This window comes from Nicotiana tabacum, chromosome 14 (assembly GCF_000715075.1).
Source record: "Nicotiana tabacum cultivar K326 chromosome 14, ASM71507v2, whole genome shotgun sequence".
NCBI classification, from domain to species: domain Eukaryota; kingdom Viridiplantae; phylum Streptophyta; class Magnoliopsida; order Solanales; family Solanaceae; genus Nicotiana; species Nicotiana tabacum.
Genome location: NC_134093.1, coordinates 86,149,885 through 86,169,526, shown reverse-complemented (window position 1 = coordinate 86,169,526; position 19,642 = coordinate 86,149,885).

The window sequence follows — 19,642 nt, the reverse complement described above, 5'->3', positions numbered from 1 at the left end:
AAAGTCCAATTACTCACTGAGTCCTTGAGGGCCGTTATCCTATTATTCCTACGTCTATGAAGAGTTGACATGTTTAAAAATTTAGTGTTAGCATCACCATCATTGAGCAAGAGATACGGGATTTTAATTTCCAAAAGTCTTCTTCTAAATGAAGGATGTTACCATAATCAATTGTCAATTGATTTTCTAGATTTTGGAGAAATATACTAGTAGGGTAATGGATCGATGACTGGATCCCTGAAAGCCTAGCCAAAATTTTCCTCTTACGTTGGAAAATATTTCCAAAAGTGTGATTATTCCACTGATCCATTACTGGAGGATTTTGACGAAGTGTCGGAATTATGACCATGGCATATTTCCCTGCTTCGCGATTTGTTGTTAGACAAAAGTTTAGGCTGTATGTGACTAGCTCTGGTGGGCATTTGAGAATGAACTTTTTTTCGTACTGCTCCTTGAGGTTGTAAAGTTGGATACCCTTTAACCACAAGAACTCTGTTCTTGTTTCCCTCGTCTCTGCTAGTTCCTGCCTTGTTTGTATGTCTAGTGCGTTTGGAGAGAGTGGTGGTGTTTGTGGTGGGCTTTCCTGTGGTGTGAGTGTTTCTAATGGACTTCTGGGAGTCGAGTAAGGAGATAGGGGATTGACTATAATAAACTTGTTGGAACCAAGGCACATACATCTATCCCCAGTGATATGGAGGATAGAATGGTAGAAGGTTCATGGTTGGATTCACCTGAGTGGTCGGTGGATTCATGGGGTATGTCCACTATTGTGAAGTTAAAGTGGAGGCTTGATGCTCTAAAAGTAGAGGTGTCTGTGTTTTGTACCACTGATTCTGCGTATATGCCTTCATTCCTAATCTCATCCCCTTTGTTACTATCTCGGCTAGATGTGTTGGATTTTGAACTAGGAGAACAACCTCTTGATTGTTGAGTTTCATGGTGAAAATCAAGGCATAACCTTATAGGCCCATCTCCAACCACGAGTGAAGTGGTTGGTCCATTGAGAGTGGTTGAGATGTATAGATCAGTGGAGTGGTGATGTGTAGTAGTTGCGGACCCTGCATGGTTAGCCTTGGAAGGTGAAAGAATTGGTTGTTGTTGTGAATGTTGTCTCGCAGGTATGTGTTGGTGTAATTGGCCGGAAATGTTGGGCGTTGCATGGTTTGTAGAAGCAAAGGGAATAGGAGTAGTATTAAAAGTTTGTGGAGATTGTAACAGTTCGATTGTAGCCATAGTATTTGTATTGTCTAATAAGTGTGCGGGTGATGTATGTAGTGGAGCCGAAGAAGCTGGATTGGAAGTATTTGAATTGCCATGATAGTCTTCACATGAATTGTAATGATTGTGTTTGCATGGGACATGAGATGGGCTATATTATTTAGGAACGTACGGTACTGTAGCATGCAAGTTACTGTTGCTCTTTCTTAGGTGGATCGTACATGGGAATGAAGTGTGTAAGTTAGTATTTGTGTTGGCAATTAATAATTGGTCTTGATTGATGAGTGGGCTGCTATGTGGATTGGAAGGCTGATGTGTCTGTGTGGGGTTAAGATGCGTGTGCAGCTCTTTCATGCATGGTAGAGTTGAAGGTGGTAAATTATTATACTCAGTAGTAGGATAAAGAGGCTTTTCATTGATTGAGATGGTCTGTGGGGCTATGTCATTAAGCGATTGGACCTGGAAGGGCAGCAGTAGTGAATTGTGTGTAGGTTGCTTGCTTGTAGATGCTATGGATTCCCTAATTGGGCCAAGCCTTATTGGGCTTGTACACTTAGGTTCATCGCTAACCATTGTTTGACCCAAGTCAGATATGGGTTGGAGTTTGTTAAGGAGTGCCTTATTGGGCCTTGTTAGTGAAGAAGAGTTAGGCAAAGTTAGATGGCCCAAAGATGGCCTAGTAGGGTTTGGAAACTTGTCTGATGTAGATTGCCCCAAAGATTGCGCCGCCACCATAGCCGCCTTGCTTGTGCTTGTGTCATGGTTGTTGTAGTGAGAGTTGGATTTCCTTGGGAAGTTGACTGTTTTCCATTCCGTGTCAAGTAGTTGCTCATTGGTTGTCGATGTAGAGGAGGTTGATTTTGTGCTGAGTTGATCCTGTGATATTTGTGTAATAAAGGAACAGTTCCAATTTGCATGGCCAAAGCGCCCACATTTTGTGCAAAGTAAGTTGAGCCCCTTATATAGAAGTGTCTGCTTGTGATGGCCTATATGTACGTGTGTTTTGAGGGGGTTTTCTAAGGGTACTTCAATATAAATACGTGCATACCTTCCCCTGGTAGTAGTGGAAGTGCAGGTATCTACCTTTAACAGTTGTCCCAACTTAGAGCCAACCCTTTGCAGTATTTCTAAGTCATAAAATTCAGTAGGTAGTTCAAGAAGGCGAACCCATATAGCTGAGTATGTGAGTTGTGTATATGAGGCTATGAACTTGGGCTCCCATTTGTGAACAGAGAGAAAGTGGTTTAGGACAAACCATAGGCCTCCATGGAGAGCTTTAAGCATGTTTTCTTCCTTTTGGAATTTGATAAGAAAGAAATCAGAGCCTAGATCAATTAGAGGAAGATCTTCAGTTGGATTCCATAAGGAAACAAGTTTGTTTTTTAATATGTGGTGTGCTATCTTCCTGCCAAAAACCTTTATTATTACCGAGTATTTCCATGGTGAATATAGACGGGATTTGTCGTTGGAAGTTATTGGAATAAAAATGTCATCATCTGTAGTGCTATGAATACTTTCATCAGAGAGATCAATTTGAGTGATTAAATTTTGTTGGTTATTGAGCATTGGTGATAGGTATTTATTGGATATCAAGGTTTGAAGAAATGTTGCAGGTGGTGTAGTTGGGCTATTATCATCTATTTGCATGGTACCTATGTCAGGTGGTTCATTAATGGAGTGGTGTGGATCAAGGTGTGGATCAAGTTGTTGGACAGGAACATTCATTGGATGGAATTGTGCAGTAAATGTGTGTTAAAGAAAGGTTGTAGTTGTTTAGAAAAGTGGGAAAAGAGAAGTTCTCACATCTTTCTAAGATGTACGACATTTATTTTTCCAAAATAAATTTGGATTTTATTTGGCAAACACATGTTTGGCCATAGATTTTGCCTACATTTTGGCAAAATTTTAAATCCCAAAACCAGCCTAATAGTTGGTTTTGGGCCAAAATATTACTATTATATTTTTTAAAAATTACCCCAAACTTTTGTATTTTATAAAAGAGCCTACCATTTATTATTTTATAACAATGTTGCTTCGTCTTCTCGGTCACCTGATAGTGTATCATGTAGTTCATTATAAAAATGATAATTTTGTATCAAATTTATTTATGTTCAGGACTATGATTTGCGATAATATAATGAATGTTATTGATAATAGTACTGTTGAGTATTTGTGATAGTTAATAGAACTTGTAGGTATAAGTCATATTTCATGTTTTTTCAAAATAAATTTGGAAAATATGTTTTGAAAACTGATGTCCAAACACATTTTCATCTTCAAACCAAACTTCACCCAAATCAGATTTTTCAGAACAAGAAACCTAACGCTAGCGTAGTCATTGTGTCTTGTAGCGGATTGACAACGTATGTCTTTTGAGAAAGGAGAGTTACTCTCGATAAACAGAATAAAGATGAACCAAAAGGACCAAAGAATAATTAATCGCCTGAGACCCAATCTTCCAACAACAAATTTTGATACCTCAATGTTCAGAATAGTTTAATTCTGAACTGATTTGGTTGGTGGCAACAGACAAAATTCATAATGCATTTGTAAAGAACTAAGAAGGTACAATTTATGACATGCATGTAAAATTGCTCCCAAGAAATAATTCAAAACAATAGAAAACTAAAATATACTCCCCCAAATTGTAATTACCAACAGAATAAGTGCAATAAACAAAGAAAAATAGCACAAATATTTTACCAAACAGAACAAAGATGCATAAACTTTGAAAGAGTGAAGATCAAACCCTGATTTTTACCTACAGATAGCGCGAAGAACAGAGAAAAATTGCCGGTAAACTACCCAACAAATGAGATCACACTTGAAAGAGTAAAGATCAGAAAGAGAAAATTTTGAGAAATGCTGAAAAAATAGAAGCATAAAGGTGAAAACAGGGTTTTGGTATGATGGAAATAACGTATAGCAGCACGCGTGACAACTAAAGTTGGAGTTCACGTCCTTGAATGACGTAGAATTACTATATTACCCATAAAGCAAAAAATTACGGAATTACCCTTCGTTGTACCGGGGAACCTTCGCTTATTATCCGTCAATCTATATTATTACAAAAGCACGAATAATAATGTTGGTATACGAAAATATCTTTGAATCATTGAAGTTTATTTCTACTGGCGAAGGCCATAATTGTCATTACAACGAAGAGTTCTGCTAAATAGGGAGTTATCCGAGTAAAACATAAAGTTTGTAAAGAGTCCTTATCAAACTGCACGTTATTCTCCCCTTGAAACATTAGGCCTAGAAATTCAGGAGCCACTAATTTGTTTAATTTTTTTCATTAAAAAGAAACACCTTAATCAAGTACTCTTTTTTCAGCTGAACTTCTAATAAAGCATGTACTTTCAATTAAGAATTAGGACTATCATCTATCTAAAAGGAATTAGATAGATTTTCAAACGCAATTAATAAAAAACTTATCTATTCTATGCTTTCACTGTTCATGATTTTCTTTGCTTCTAATAATTTGCAAACCGCTAAGGCTATATACACTATAATGGTATGATGAATTAATCAAATAGTCTAATATACAAAACAATACCAATTATATGTGAAGCGCAAATAACTTGGCACTCGCTTGATTCAGAAAAGAAATATAAAAAAAGTGCAAGACAAACATAAATTTCATTATCTATAGACTAATTGTAATTTAGTTCGATGGTAATATATTTTTTTGTAAAATTTTGTATTACTTTCAAGTATTTCGGTGATATTTTTATTTGCTAGAGGTCTACAATTCACTTGAAAACTTATCTACTTTTTATTGAGTTAGTTAAATCGGATAAATAATTTTTAGAAACTTAAATTGTTTTTCTTAATTTTTAATTTATAACTCAAAATGTACTTTTAATAATATTTAAGTGATATTCAAAATTTTGTACTCATTAATGTATTCTAAATGAATTATCATTAATTATGTTTTCTTTTAAAATATTTATTCTAAATGAGTTGTCCTTCATTATTATTCTTTTTTGAATTTATTCTGACGAAGGACAACTCCCTATATTCTTCATATTTTATGTTATTTATCGCAAAATATTAACTCAACATTAGTTGATTTTTAAAATTTTACATTTTTATTATTAATATTTTGGAGGTACAAGGCCAATCTTTTCATTCTCAAAATAAAAGACCAAAAGATTCAATCTAAGAATCGTGAAAAAAAATATATTTTGTTTTAGTATTATCACAGAAATAACAACAATTTTCATAAGATATTTTCACATAAATCCTCATAGATCAAAATAAGGCATTTGAAAACTTCAATTGGACACGATTTCATCATCTATTTAGCTAGCCAAATACAAAAATATCTATTATTTTTAACAACAAAAATTATTTATATTCATTAATATGGGTACACACGCAAAGCGCATACATTAAGACTAGTATACTTAAATATGCAGATGGGATTCATAAATAATTTGGCATAGAACTGTTCACTTAATAGAATATGCAAAACAGGTGCTTTTTAATTAAAAGGGAAGATACTTCTTACCAAATTAAAGAAGATTCGCCACAAGGAACACTAAAACCAACGTTGATAGAAGAGTTAGAGCCCGTTTCGCCAAGCTGCCAAAAAATACTTATTTTGAAAAGTATTTTTTTTAGAAGTGCTTTTTTCAAAAGTACTTTTGAAAAAAATAGTTTGTGTTTGGCTAATTCATTCAAGAAGTACTTTTTGCAACATTTCGTAAACAAATTGTGTTTGACCAATTTTTCTAAAAAGTACTTTTGAGTGTCAAATTACCAAAAGGATAGTACCAAGATCTTATAGTTATTTTAAATTGAAAAATAAACTTAAATATATATCGTAAGAGACTTTTATTATTTATTATTTTATTTAATTAAAATATAAAACATAAAGTAAACATACATATTAAAGATATAAATCAATATAACGTATGTAGTTATACCAAAACATATAATATTATCATGTATAATTATTGTCTTCATCAGTATGAATTAAAAGTCTATTCCATAAATTATTATATATTGATAATCCACCATGAGATAATATGCAAAGTCACTCACACATAATAATATTTCTTAATAATTTCATCTCTACTTCTATCACACAACGCCTCCATATTAGTAGAAGACTTACTTGCATTTCTAAAGGAATACCAGAAGATCCATCTTCTTCCTCAATCTCTGCAATAATATCTTCATTAGCATAATAGTTGAATTCATTACCTGTACAAGAATGTTATGGGATGAAATTATATATAGCCATGGTAGTTGGAATAAGATGATTCTAAGTATCAAACTTGAAAGATGGCATTGAGTTTAAAATAGAAATAATTTAAATATATAAAAAATTATTATTTTTGTAAAAAAAATAGTTAAGTATGTTTAAATTCAAATTCAAAAAGAGTAACTAATTATTAATAACACATAATGCATAATTTAATTTTTTAAAAATTTAAATTAAAAAAACTAATTATTACCCAACCCAACTAACTTTGTCCTAAATTGCCAAGTGACCTATTGTGAGACTGTCATTTGGCTTAATGTGGCAGCTTTTTCTTCTTCTTTTAACAATATATAGATATAGATTATGCGATGCAATTGTAAATTTATTACATATTTATAGGTAATTTTCACAAATTAGATTTGCTAACTGTTTTAAAGATTCAGAAATTAATAGCATATAAAAAAAGAAATTGATTATTTGTAGGAAGAGACTTGATAATCCAAAGAATGATATAGATAAATTACTTTAGTATGAAAAAAGAAGAAGATAATTTGGAAAGTTACAAGACATTACACAAAAAAAAAAATTAAAAAAGAATTTGAAAAGTTACAATATATTTATATACATGATATCACTAATTTTAAAAGAATTGTAGAAACTAAAAACAAAAAAGAAAAGAAAAAACTTAAATTAGTAAGGGATAATTTGAAAATTATAAAGTTATGATGATAGTTTTGTCTTCAATAAATTAATTTTGTGCTTTTGCTTCTACTTTTTGGAAGAAACTAGAATTTTCTATTTCTTCCCAAAAGCAGAAAACTATTTCTGCTGTTGGCCAAAAGTACTTGTCACGACCCAATTTTCCCTCCGTTTGGGTATCGTGATGGCACCTAGTCTTAAGGACTAGGTAAGCCTAACAATAATTAAAACAACAACATTATTTAAATATAATCTCTTATAGTTCCCAAAACCGGTAGTACAAGTCATAAGCTCTATAGAGTGTTTGCTAGAAAACTTCTAAATACAACTGTCCAAAAATAAGAATAAACAGTGCAAAACAAAAAGTTGAAGGTGGCCCCGAAGCCTGCGAACGCAGCAGCAAGTTTACCTTGAGTCTCCGCAACAAATGTCCACACAGCTAGCTAACGAACAATTACCTAGATTTGCACACACAAAATGTGCAGAAGAGTAGCATGAGCACACCACAGCGGTGCCCAGTAAGTATCAAGACTAACCTCGGTGAAGCAGTGATGAGGACTACTCAAGACACCCACTGATCTAATAAACTGGACAAGCATAAGTATAGGGATGACAAAATATGGCATCTATCTAAGGACCCCGCGATATGGCTAACGACATAGCAACTGCAATAAGGAAGGAAAAACAGGAAGTAACAGCGGAACACCAGAATAAGACACAGAAGAATGAACGAAAACACAACCCAAATCCAGAAATCACAATACAGTAAAGGCAAGTAGTAACTCAGCAGCTGCAATAGTTTTCACATGAGGTCTCAACCAACAACCCCAATAAATTAGTCAAATCCTTCAAGTGTAAACTTTCACCCGTAAGTTTTTAAATTGAGGTCTTTAGAATATAATCATTTCCAATAAGAAATTATTTTTGAAATATACTTCCTTCAAATAAATATCTTTCAAACATAGTTCTTTAAAGATAAAACCTTTCAAATATAAACTTTTCAAATAATTAGCCTTCAAACGTAGTTCTTTCAAGATAAATACTTTTCAAGTATAACCCTTTCAAATACATATCTTCAAATATAGTTCCTTCAAGATAAATACTTTTCAAATATAAACTCTTCAAGTAATATCCTTCGAGTATAAGTCACCCTGTGACACCTAAACATGGAAGATTTTCAACTCCGAATACAGATATAACGACAGGAAAAATCTACCGGGATACCGTCCCGTAGTCCCGAATTAATTATGAAGACAGTGGAATCTCCCGGAATACGTCCGTAGTCCCAATTTAAATATGCAGTGCTAGGGATCTCCCGAAATACGTCGGTAGTCCCAAAATAAATATGCAGTACTGGGGGATCTCCCGAAATACGTCCGTAGTCCCAAAGTAAATATGCAAGACAGGGGGATCTCCCGAAATACGTCCGTAAACCCAAAATAAATATGCAGTGCTGGGGAATCTCCCGAAATACGTTCGTAGTCCCAAAGTAAATATGCAAGACAGAGGGATCTTTCGGAATACGTTCGTAGTCCCAATTTAAATATGCAGTGCTGACAACAGAGATAACAACTATAACACGACAGAAACCTCGCATATCACCACAACGAGTACAAAAGCAATAATGATAGAAATGCAAGGTACGACGAGCAAATCAACTCAAGAATTTAAATCACAAGAACAGTAGAACTCATTCACAAGGAATAACCACAGTAAGGAATGCTAGGCACAAGGAGAACAGCTTAACAAGGAAAAACAAAATAAAAATGTAGCAACAATTCCACAATATTCAAGTCAACAATAAGAAGCCAACACGAGTCAAATAGTTCCAAATAATGGCAAGTCAACTAAGATATAGGTTATCTAAATTCCTTTTGAGGTTGAGCAATTACGAGAAAAATTCAACAATTCAAGTAAGGATAAGCAGCGGAAGATAATCATAACTCCAATTAAGACTAAACAATTATAGGATGAGAAAATAATGATTTCAATTAAAGATAAGCAGTAATGAAAAATATAGCACGACGATAGAAGAGGTAAAATCTTTGGTTAAGTCGAATAAGGGTCAAATAGACAGTAAGAGTGAATCCTAAAGCAATTATCTCTAATCAAAGCATGTAGAGGTGAAACTAGCAAATAGGAATTCAAACGTATCAAAAACAACATCATACACAGTGAATATAAGGACATAAGAACCCTAAAAGGCTAACTTTCCACAAATAAGTCCGAGCACGCACTCGTCACCTCGTGTACACAGACTACAATCAACATAGATGACTCAAATCCTAAGGGATAGTTCCACCACACAAGGTTAGGCAAGATACTTACCTCGAGTCAAGCTCAATCAATCCGTAAGAATGCCCTTTCCACGAATATCCGGCTCTGAATAGCCCAAATCTAGCCAAAATCAATTACACATTATATTTACAATCATAATAGACTCATCTAATTAATTAAATCAATACTTTAACAAAAATTCCGAAATTCGCCCTAAAAAGTCGACACGGACCCACATCTCGGAATCGGGTAAAAGTCATAAAATACGAAAGCTCATTCACTCACTAGTCTAACCATATCGAATTTACTAAAATCCGACACCAAAATCTCGATCAAAACCCCAAAATTTGGCCTAAGAACCTTTCTCAAATTTTCACCCCAAATTCGAATTTAAACGATGAATTCTAGCATAGATTAGTGGAATATGACCATAAGGGAGTTAAGAATAATTACCCAAAAAAATCCTCCGAAAATCTCTCCAAATTCCGCCTTCTACCGAGCTCTCAATCAAATTTGTGAAGTGAACTTCAAACCCTCGAATCTGCCCCTTTTCTGGCCAGTTATTCCACATCTGCGGACCTTGGGTCGCACCTGCGACGCCGAACCTGCGTAATTTCCTTCGCAGTTGCGAAAACGACTTAAGAGGGTTGGGTCCGCTTCTGCAAAGAAAGGGCCTGCGAGTGCGTGCCTGTGGACTATTGTCCACTTCTGCGATTTTCTTCCACTGTGTGACCATAACGCATATGCGGGCATCGCAGATGCGGAATACACCTCGCACCTGCGACCCCTGGAACTCTTCCATTTTTTCGCTTCTGCGCTTGCCTCCCCGCATGTGCGATCATGCACCTGCGGTCTCTCCACCGCAGGTGCAAAAATGACAGATGCCTGAAGACTTCAGCAGCAACACAAATCCAACTTTTGATCCGTTAAGCACTCGAAACTCACCCGAGCCCCCCCGGGACCTCAACCAAACATACCAACTAATCCTAAAACACCATACGAACTTAGTCGAGCCCTCAAATCACATCAACTAATGCTAAAATCACAAATCACCTTCCTTCAAACTTAAAGAACTTGAAACTTTAAATTCCTACAATCGTTGCCGAAACTTATCAACCACGTCCGAATGACCTCAAATTTTGCACATAGGTCACAAATGACACTACGAACCCACAACCACTTTCGAAAATCCATTCCGAGCTCGATATCAAAATTTTCACTATCGCCCGAAATTGCCAAAAATCTAACTTTCGCCAATTCAAGCCTAAATCTACTACTGACCTCCAAAACACATTCCGGACGTGCTCCTAAGCTCAAAATACTCAATGGAGCTAACAGAGTCGACAAAATTTCATTCCGGATTCGTCTTCACATAGTTCCGACTACGGTCCAAATTCTAAGACTTAAGCTCTTATTTAGGGACTAAATGTCCCAAATCACTTCTAATCACCCGATAATTGAATTCAACTACGCACGCAAGTCAAGACACATAATACGAAGCTGCTCAGGGCCTTATGCCGTCGGACGGGACTTAAATTCTCAAAACGATCGGCCGGGTCGTTTCATCCTTCCCCTCTTAAACAAACGTTCATCCTCGAACGTGCTAAGAATCGCCTCGAAGTCTTCAATCACTGAAAGCACATATTCAACATACACCCGCGGGGGACCCCACGTCACCCCAATCAACATAAGCCTAACGACACCATCCCAACTGTAATTTATCCTTTCTATCAACACCGATAAGCCTTAGAGTAAAAATTCTCACCTTCTATTTATCTTCAAAAGACCCGATTCTAAATCCATAACCGATATCAGTCTCAACCAGCTGTAACAACTCATTCCAACACCCACAAGGTATGACCGCACAACAAGACACACCACACATAGGCCCATAATAACATTTCTGATCACAATAGCTGCCCGAAATCAAAACCATCACCGGCAATTAGCCTCATATCCGTTAGAACCCTGTTTTAACCTCCACAACACTGACAACGATGCAAGAATCACGAAGACCTCTTAACTATACACCCGAATCAACAAGTCACAACTAACACCACCGGACACACACCCCACAAGCTAAAACTCAAGAAGCACATAACGAGAATGACTGAATACGTAAAGAGAAACACATAAGAGAAATATCAAACAAGCCCGACAGGCACAACTCTCTAACAGTACCATACTACAAATCAATTTTAAATAGGAAAAATCAAAGTATATGAACAAATCACAAGAATCCCATCCTGATATAACTTCCACAGCGGCACGCAGCCCGCCTCAAACATATCAAATCACTTGGAATCGCGAGGGTCTCACCCTCGACTCTAAATCACAAGTCGAATACACATCATACCAATGGAAATCTTTCACTAATTCAATTCTGCCAATAAAATCACAACACTTACTAAACCCTCACCCCGGTAGAGTATCAAATTACAAATCATAACCAATTTACTGAGGAATCACATCAAACCTACCATAATGGACAACATGAATTCACTTCTAGTCTCGAAACTTTCGATAATGAATAGAAACAAATGATAGACACGGGCTACCACTCATAGAGTCTCCGAACAGGGGTAAACACCTAAACATAATACTAAGTCATGAACTCACACATAGGTGGGACAACAAATAGGGAAACTCACCCCGATAAGCAGAACCGAATCAAAATACGAATGGTGCCCCTCTGTAACAAATCAAAAGCATACTTGTGTGACATCATCTGGCGCAGTAGCCTCAAGCCTATTATATGAAACACATCAACGGGCCGGGCCTTCCCCTCTTGGGCGCCCTCTACTCGCCTGAATACTGCGCTGTGACACACCTGTCGGGAGTTTAGGACAATCTCTTACCTTGTGGCTGGTATCTCCATACTCGAAGCAACCTCTCTGCTGACGTAGCTATGGGAACTGTGCGGTATGGGTACTCTGAGACCCATGAGCACCTGACACACTGTGCAAAGCCTGAAGTGCAAACCGAACTGGCTAACCCATAAAACCTCTACCATGTCGTACCCTGCCTCAAAAATAAGGACCAGTAGATCTCTCCGGTTTACGAGGCCTCCTCACCTCCCTGTCCTCTCTCTTTTGATCTCGCATGTACTCTCTCTCATGGCCCCGCATATCCTCTATACGGCGAGCGATCCCTACCACCTGCTGAAACGAAACATCTGACTCTAACTCTTGAGCCATACTGAACCGAATATCATGCCTGAGTCCCTCAATGAATCTACGGACACACTCTCTAACTGTGGCGACCAAAATAGGTGCATGCCTGGCCAAATCACTGAATCTCACAGCATACTCTGACACTGACATAGTGCCCTGGCACAGCTGCTCAAACTCCGCGTGCCATGCATCTCGACGGGACTGAGGTACAAACTCTCTCAGAAACATCTATGAAAACTGAACCCATGTAAGTGAAGCTAACTCGGCTGGGCTACCCATCTCATATGCCCGCCACCACTGATAAGCCGCTCCCTTAAGATGGAATGTAGTGAAAGCAACCCCACTTGTTTCAATAATATCAATAGTGCGGAGGATGTTATGGCACTCCTCCAGAAAACCCTGTGCACTCTCTGAAGCCAAACCGCTGAATGTAGGAGGGTTATACCTCTTGAACCTTGCAAATCTAAGCTGCCCTTCCTCGGATGTTGCTGCTCTGACCATAAGCTAAACTGGAACCACGGCTTGTGTTACCATGACACCTGGAACCTTACCAACGTGAACTCGCTGCTCTGGAGTATGGGCGGCGGGAGTCTGGGCTCCTCCCCTGGTTTGTGAAGTAACTGGTGTAACCGGAATATCCCCGCCTGAGCCAATATACCAAACATTCTCAGGAACTGTGCTAAAGCCTCCTGAAGTCCGGGGGTAATAGCAGGCTCCTCCGGTTCTTGCCCCTAACTGGAATTACTGGTGGCTCCCCAACTGCTTCTCTGGTAGGTGCCCTAGCTGCGGCACGTGCTCCTCGTCGGCCTCTGCCTCTGACCATAGCGGCATCTACTCCGGGGGTAACTTCATCAGGAACCGCAGCTCGTGTCCTCACCATTTGTGAGAGAATGGAATGGTAAATTTCAAACTTCAAGATCAATGAACTCGCACGATAGGAATGAAGGAAGTGAAATTGTTCTAATAGTTCCGTAGCCTCTCGAAGATAAGTACAGACGTCTCCGTACCGATCCGCAAGACATTACTAAACTCGCTTATGACTCGTAACACCTATGAATCTAGGGCTCTGATACCAACTTGTCACGACCCAACTTCCCCTCCGTTTGGGTGTCGTGATGGCACCTAGTCTTAAGGACTAGGTAAGCTTAACAATAATTAAAACAACAACATTATTTAAATAGAATCTCTTATAGTTCCCAAAACCGGTAGTACAAGTCATAAGCTCTATAGAGTATTTGCTAGAAAACTTCTAAATACAACTGTCCAGAAATAAGAATAAACAGTGCAAAACGAAAAGTTGAAGGTGACTCCGAAGCCTGCGAACGCAGCGGCAGGTTTACCTTGAATCTCCGCAACAACAGTCCACACAGCTAGCTAACGAACAATTACCTGGATCTGCACAAAAAAAATGTGCAGAAGAGTAGCATGAGCACACCACAGCGGTGCCCAGTAAGTATCAAGACTAACCTCGGTGAAGTAGTGACGAGGACTAGTCAAGACACCCACTGGTCTAATAAACTGGACAAGCATAAGTATAGGGATGACAGAACATGACATCTATCTATGGACCCCGCGATATGGCTAACGACATAACAACTGCAATAAGGAAGGAAAAACAGGAAGTAACAGCGGAACACCCGAATAAGACACATAAGAATGAACGAAAACACAACCCAAATCCAGAAATCACAATACAGTAAAGGCAAGTAGTAACTCAGCAGCTGCAATAGTTTTCACATCAGGTCTCAGCCAACAACCCCAATAAATTAGTCAAATCCTTCAAGTGTAAACTTTCACCCGTAAGTTTTTAAATTGAGGTCTTTAGAATATAATCCTTTCCAATAAGAAATTATTTTTGAAATATACTTCCTTCAAATAAATATCTTTCAAACGTAGTACTTTCAAGATAAACCCTTTCAAATAATTAGCCTTCAAACATAGTTCTTTCAAGATAAATACTTTTCAAGTATAACCCTTTCAAATAAATATCTTCAAACATAGTTCCTTCAAGATAAATACTTTTCAAATATAAACTCTTCAAATAAATATCTTCAAACATAGTTCCTTCAAGATAAATACTTTTCAAATATAAACTCTTCAAGTAATATCCTTCGAGTATAAGTCACCCTGTGATACCTAAGCATGGAAGATTAGCAGCTTCGAATACAGATATAGTCACAGGGAAAATCTATCAGGATACCATCCCGAATTAATTATGCAGATAGGGGAATCTCCCGAAATACGTCTGTAGTCCCAATTTAAATATTCAGTGCTGGGGAATCTCCCGGAATACGTCTGTAGTCCCAAAATAAATATGTAGTGCTGGGGGATCTCCCGGAATACGTCCGTAGTCCCAAAGTAAATATGCAGTGCTGGGGGATCTCCCGGAATACGTCCGTAGTCCCAAAGTAAATATGCAGTGCTGGGGAATCTCCCGAAATACGTCCGTAGTCCCAAAATAAATATGCAGTGCTGGGGGATCTCCCGAAATACGTCCGTAGTCCCAAAGTAAATATGCAAGACAGGGGAATCTCCCGAAATACATCCGTAGTCCCAAAATAAATATGCAGTGCTGGGGAATCTCCCGGAATACGTCCGTAGTCCCAAAATCAATATGCAAGACAGGGGGATCTCCCGGAATACGTCCGTAGTCCCAATTTAAATATGTAGTGCTGACAATAGAGATAACAACTATAACACGACAGAAACCTCGCACATCACCACAACTAGTACAAAAGCAACAATGATAGAAATGCAAGGTACGACGAGCAAATCAACTCAAGAATTTAAATCACAAGAATGGTAGAACTCATTCACAAGGAATAACCACAATAAGGAATGCTAGGCACAAGGAGAACAACTTAACAAGGAAAAACAAAATAAAAATGTAGCAACAATTCCACAGTATTCAAGTCAACAATAAAAAGCCAACACGAGTCAAATAGTTCCAAATAATGGCAAGTCAACTAAGATATAGATTATCTAAACTCCTTTTGAGGTTGAGCAATTACGAGAAAAATTCAACAATTCAAGTAAGGATAAGCAGCAGAAGATAATCATAACTCCAATTAAGACTAAACAATTATAGGATGAGAAAATAATGATTTTAATTAAAGATAAGCAGTTATAAAAAATATAGCACGACGATAGAAGAGGTAAAATCTTTGGTTAAGTCGAATAAGGGTCAAATAGACAGTAAGAGTGAATTCTAAAGCAATTATCTCTAATCAAATCATGTAGAGGTGAAACTAGCAAATAGGAATTCAAACGTATCAAAAACAACATCATACACAGTGAATATAAGGACATAAGAACCCTAAAAGGCCAACTTTCTACAAATAAATCCGAGCACGCACTCGTCACCTCGCGTACACAGACTACAATCAACATAGATGACTCAAATCCTAAGGGGTAGTTCTCCCACACAAAGTTAAGCAAGATACTTACCTCGAGTCAAGCTCAATCAATCCGTAAGAATGCCCTTTCCACGAATATCCGGCTCTGAATGGTCCAAATCTAGCCAAAAGCAATTACATATCATATTTACAATCATAATAGACTCATCTAATTAATTAAATCAATACTTTAACAAAAATTCCGAAATTCGCCCTAAAAAGTCGACACGGGCCCAGGTCTCGGAATAGGGTAAAAGTCATAAAATACGAAAGTCATTCACTCACGAGTCTAACCATATCGAATTTACTAAAATCCGACACCAAAATCTCGATCAAAATGCTAAAATTCGACCTAAGAACTTTTCTCAATTTTTCACCCCAAATACGAATTTAAACGATGAATACTAGCATAGATTAGTGGAATATAACCATAAGGGAGTTAAGAATCATTACCCAAAAACTTCCTCCGAAAATCTCTCCAAATTCTGCCTTCTACCGAGCTCTCAATCAAATTTGTGAAGTGAACTTCAAACCCTCGAATCTGCCCCTTTTCTGCCCAGTTATTCCGCATCTGCGGACCTTGGGTCGCACCTGTGACGCCGCACCTGCGGAATTTCCTTCGCAGGTGCGGAAACGACTTAAGAGGGTTTGGTCTGCTTCTGCGGAAAAAGGGCCGCACCTGCGAATGCGCACCTGAGTACTATTGTCCACTTCTACGATTTCCTCTGCGCCTGCGTGACCCTAACGCATCCGCGGGCATCGCAGATGCGGAATTCACCTCACACCTGCGACCCCTGGCACTCTTCCATTTTTCTGCTTCTACGCTTGCCTCCCCGCATGTGCGATCACGCACCTGCGGTCTCTCCACCGCAAGTGCGAAAATGACAGATGCCTGAAGACTTTAGTAGCAACACAAATTCAATATTTGATCCGTTAAGCACTCGAAACTCACCCGAGCCCCCCGGGACCTCAACCAAACATACCAACCAATCCTAAAACACCATATGGACTTAGTCGAGCCTTCAAATCACATCAACTAATGCTAAAATCACGAATCACCTTCCAATTCAAACTTAAAGAACTTGAAACTTTAAATTCCTACAACCGATGCCGAAACCTATCAAACCACGTCCGAATGACCTCAAATTTTACACACAGGTCACAAATGACACTACGAACCCACAACCACTTTCAGAAATCCATTCCGAACTAGATATCAAAATTTCCACTATCGGCCGAAATCGCCGAAAATCTAACTTTCGCCAATTCAAGCCTAAATCTACTACTGACCTCCCAAACACATTCGGGACGCGCTCCTAAGCTCAAAATCACTCAACGGAGCTAACGGAGTCGACAGAATTCCATTCCGGATCCGTCTTCACACAGTTCCAACTAAGACTTAAGCTCTCATTTAGGGACTAAGTATCCCAAATCACTTCGAATCACCTGATAATTGAATTCAACCACGTACACAAGTCAAGGCATATAATATGAAGCTGCTCAGGGACTTATGCCGTCGGACGGGACTTAAATTCTCAAAACGACTGTCCGGATCATTATAGTACTTCTCTGTCTTGGTCAAACAATTTAAATTTTTTTAAAAGTACGTTTTTGAGAAAAAAAGTACTTTTGCCCTTCGAGAAGCTTGGCCAAACAGGCTCTTATCCACCTCCCTTTAGTTACTTTTAAACCAATTTAAAACAAAGCAATCTAATGGTCATTTCAAAGTCTTTTTGGCCACTACATCATGTGAACCAAAACACAAGTCACTTTTAATACTTGCAAGAAACTATCGTCTTACTGTTGCCGTCACCGTCACTAAATATCCAAGAGGCAACTAAATTCTGTTTTTCAGACAATTTCACCGCCGCCTCCAAAACAGTGTTCATATTAAGCCATATACAACTTTGTGAGAAACATCGTCCAGATTCCAGAATTCTCAACTACTGGCTTTTTTTAAAACCACAGATTAATCTTGATTTAATTCCTTTCCTACGTTAAAGGAAAGATAAACTGCACATACATGTATATAACCACACATATATTCAAACGTATTTCATGATATCTATATAGATGTAAGAAGGCTCTGATACCAATTGATGGAAAATAAGTATAAACAGCGGAAGCAAATAGCAAGGATCACTTGCACGTAATATTGACAACACATAATCATATGTTTTAATCAAACATAAAATAGATACTTATCTCTTGAAGCGTGACCACGATCACGATCGCGAAAAGAGCCTTCAAGTAAGAGCGAAATCATCCAGGGGATCATCCTCCAGTTCCATAGTCTTCTACTGTGTGATCCGAATAATGCCCAGAATTATTCGTGTGGGCGAATTTCTGTCTCCTTATGGAATAAGACCCTTTTATATAGTCACAGGTTTTGGGGTTTAAAACCTTTTTCTAAACCAGGCACAACAGGGACCGCAATATTTAATTAACGAGGCTTCCTATTATGGACTTAATTCGAAATATTCGAATTAATACTACCATAATAAATTACGAATTATTTCACTAAAAATTCGTAATTGCACTCCTCAGTTCAATTTCGAAATTCTTTCATTAAACCTTATTTAACTCCCCGTGTTAAGATTCAGATACTAATCAAATAAATTAAATTACTAATAATTTAATTCATTAATTATTTCCTTTAGACTTTCGCTTAACTTATTTCATGTGACGGATACAAAATTCACCTGCAGGGTTTACACAAAAAAACTTATAAGCTTTCATAAAGGTGTATCATCAATCACTAGACCGAGATATGGATTCCATCAACTAACTATTATTTCGCCAATGTATATTATCATTGTCCAATTTACTAGGCATATTAACCCACAAAAGAATCTCGCCTTTTAATAAATCAAAATAATAAATAATATACACAACTAATAATAATTATATAAAGATTAAAAGTATAAGTACGTTTAGTGGCTAGAGAAGTTATTTTATTAAGTCAGTATAAAATACTTATCTCTACTTGGTCCGTTTAATACATACAAAATGTACTAGCACAAGAAGTCAGAATTAAGATAAATTATATTTAATCTTGTGCTACAATCATTCCTAATGGTTTGTCCAATTCCATCGTTAGATTGTGAACGTGATCTTTATACTTATAAGGACCGACGATCAGTGTCTTAAAAGGCGTGGGCATAAGGCGGAGCGTTTTACAAATGCCTCAACGAGGCGTAAGCCCCGAGGCACGGGGTGTAAATCCAATGGGTATTTAATTTTTAATATTTTATAAAATAATATAATTACAGTAAATATTTATAAATAGGTAAAATTGCATGAAAATTGAAGAAAACTATAAATATGTGAAAAATATATAGAGAGAGATGTGATGCATCCTCACAAAAAACTAGTCAAAATAATCTATTATACGCTACTTACAAGCACAAGTAACTTGAGTCGAAAAGAATAAAGTTTTCTACATGGAAGATAAAAAGGATGACTAGCGTGTAATTTCAACTTTGAACTTGCTACTATGAAGGAATATGGAGTTCTTTTTGTATATGTAAAAAAAATTGAATATTCGTTTGCTTTTGGGAGATATTAGGAGACTAGGGACAAGATAAAGAATTGGGAAAGACCATAAATTAGGGCTTCAATCAATAAAAAAGGTCTTGACTTTTAAATTTAATATATTTCAGTTT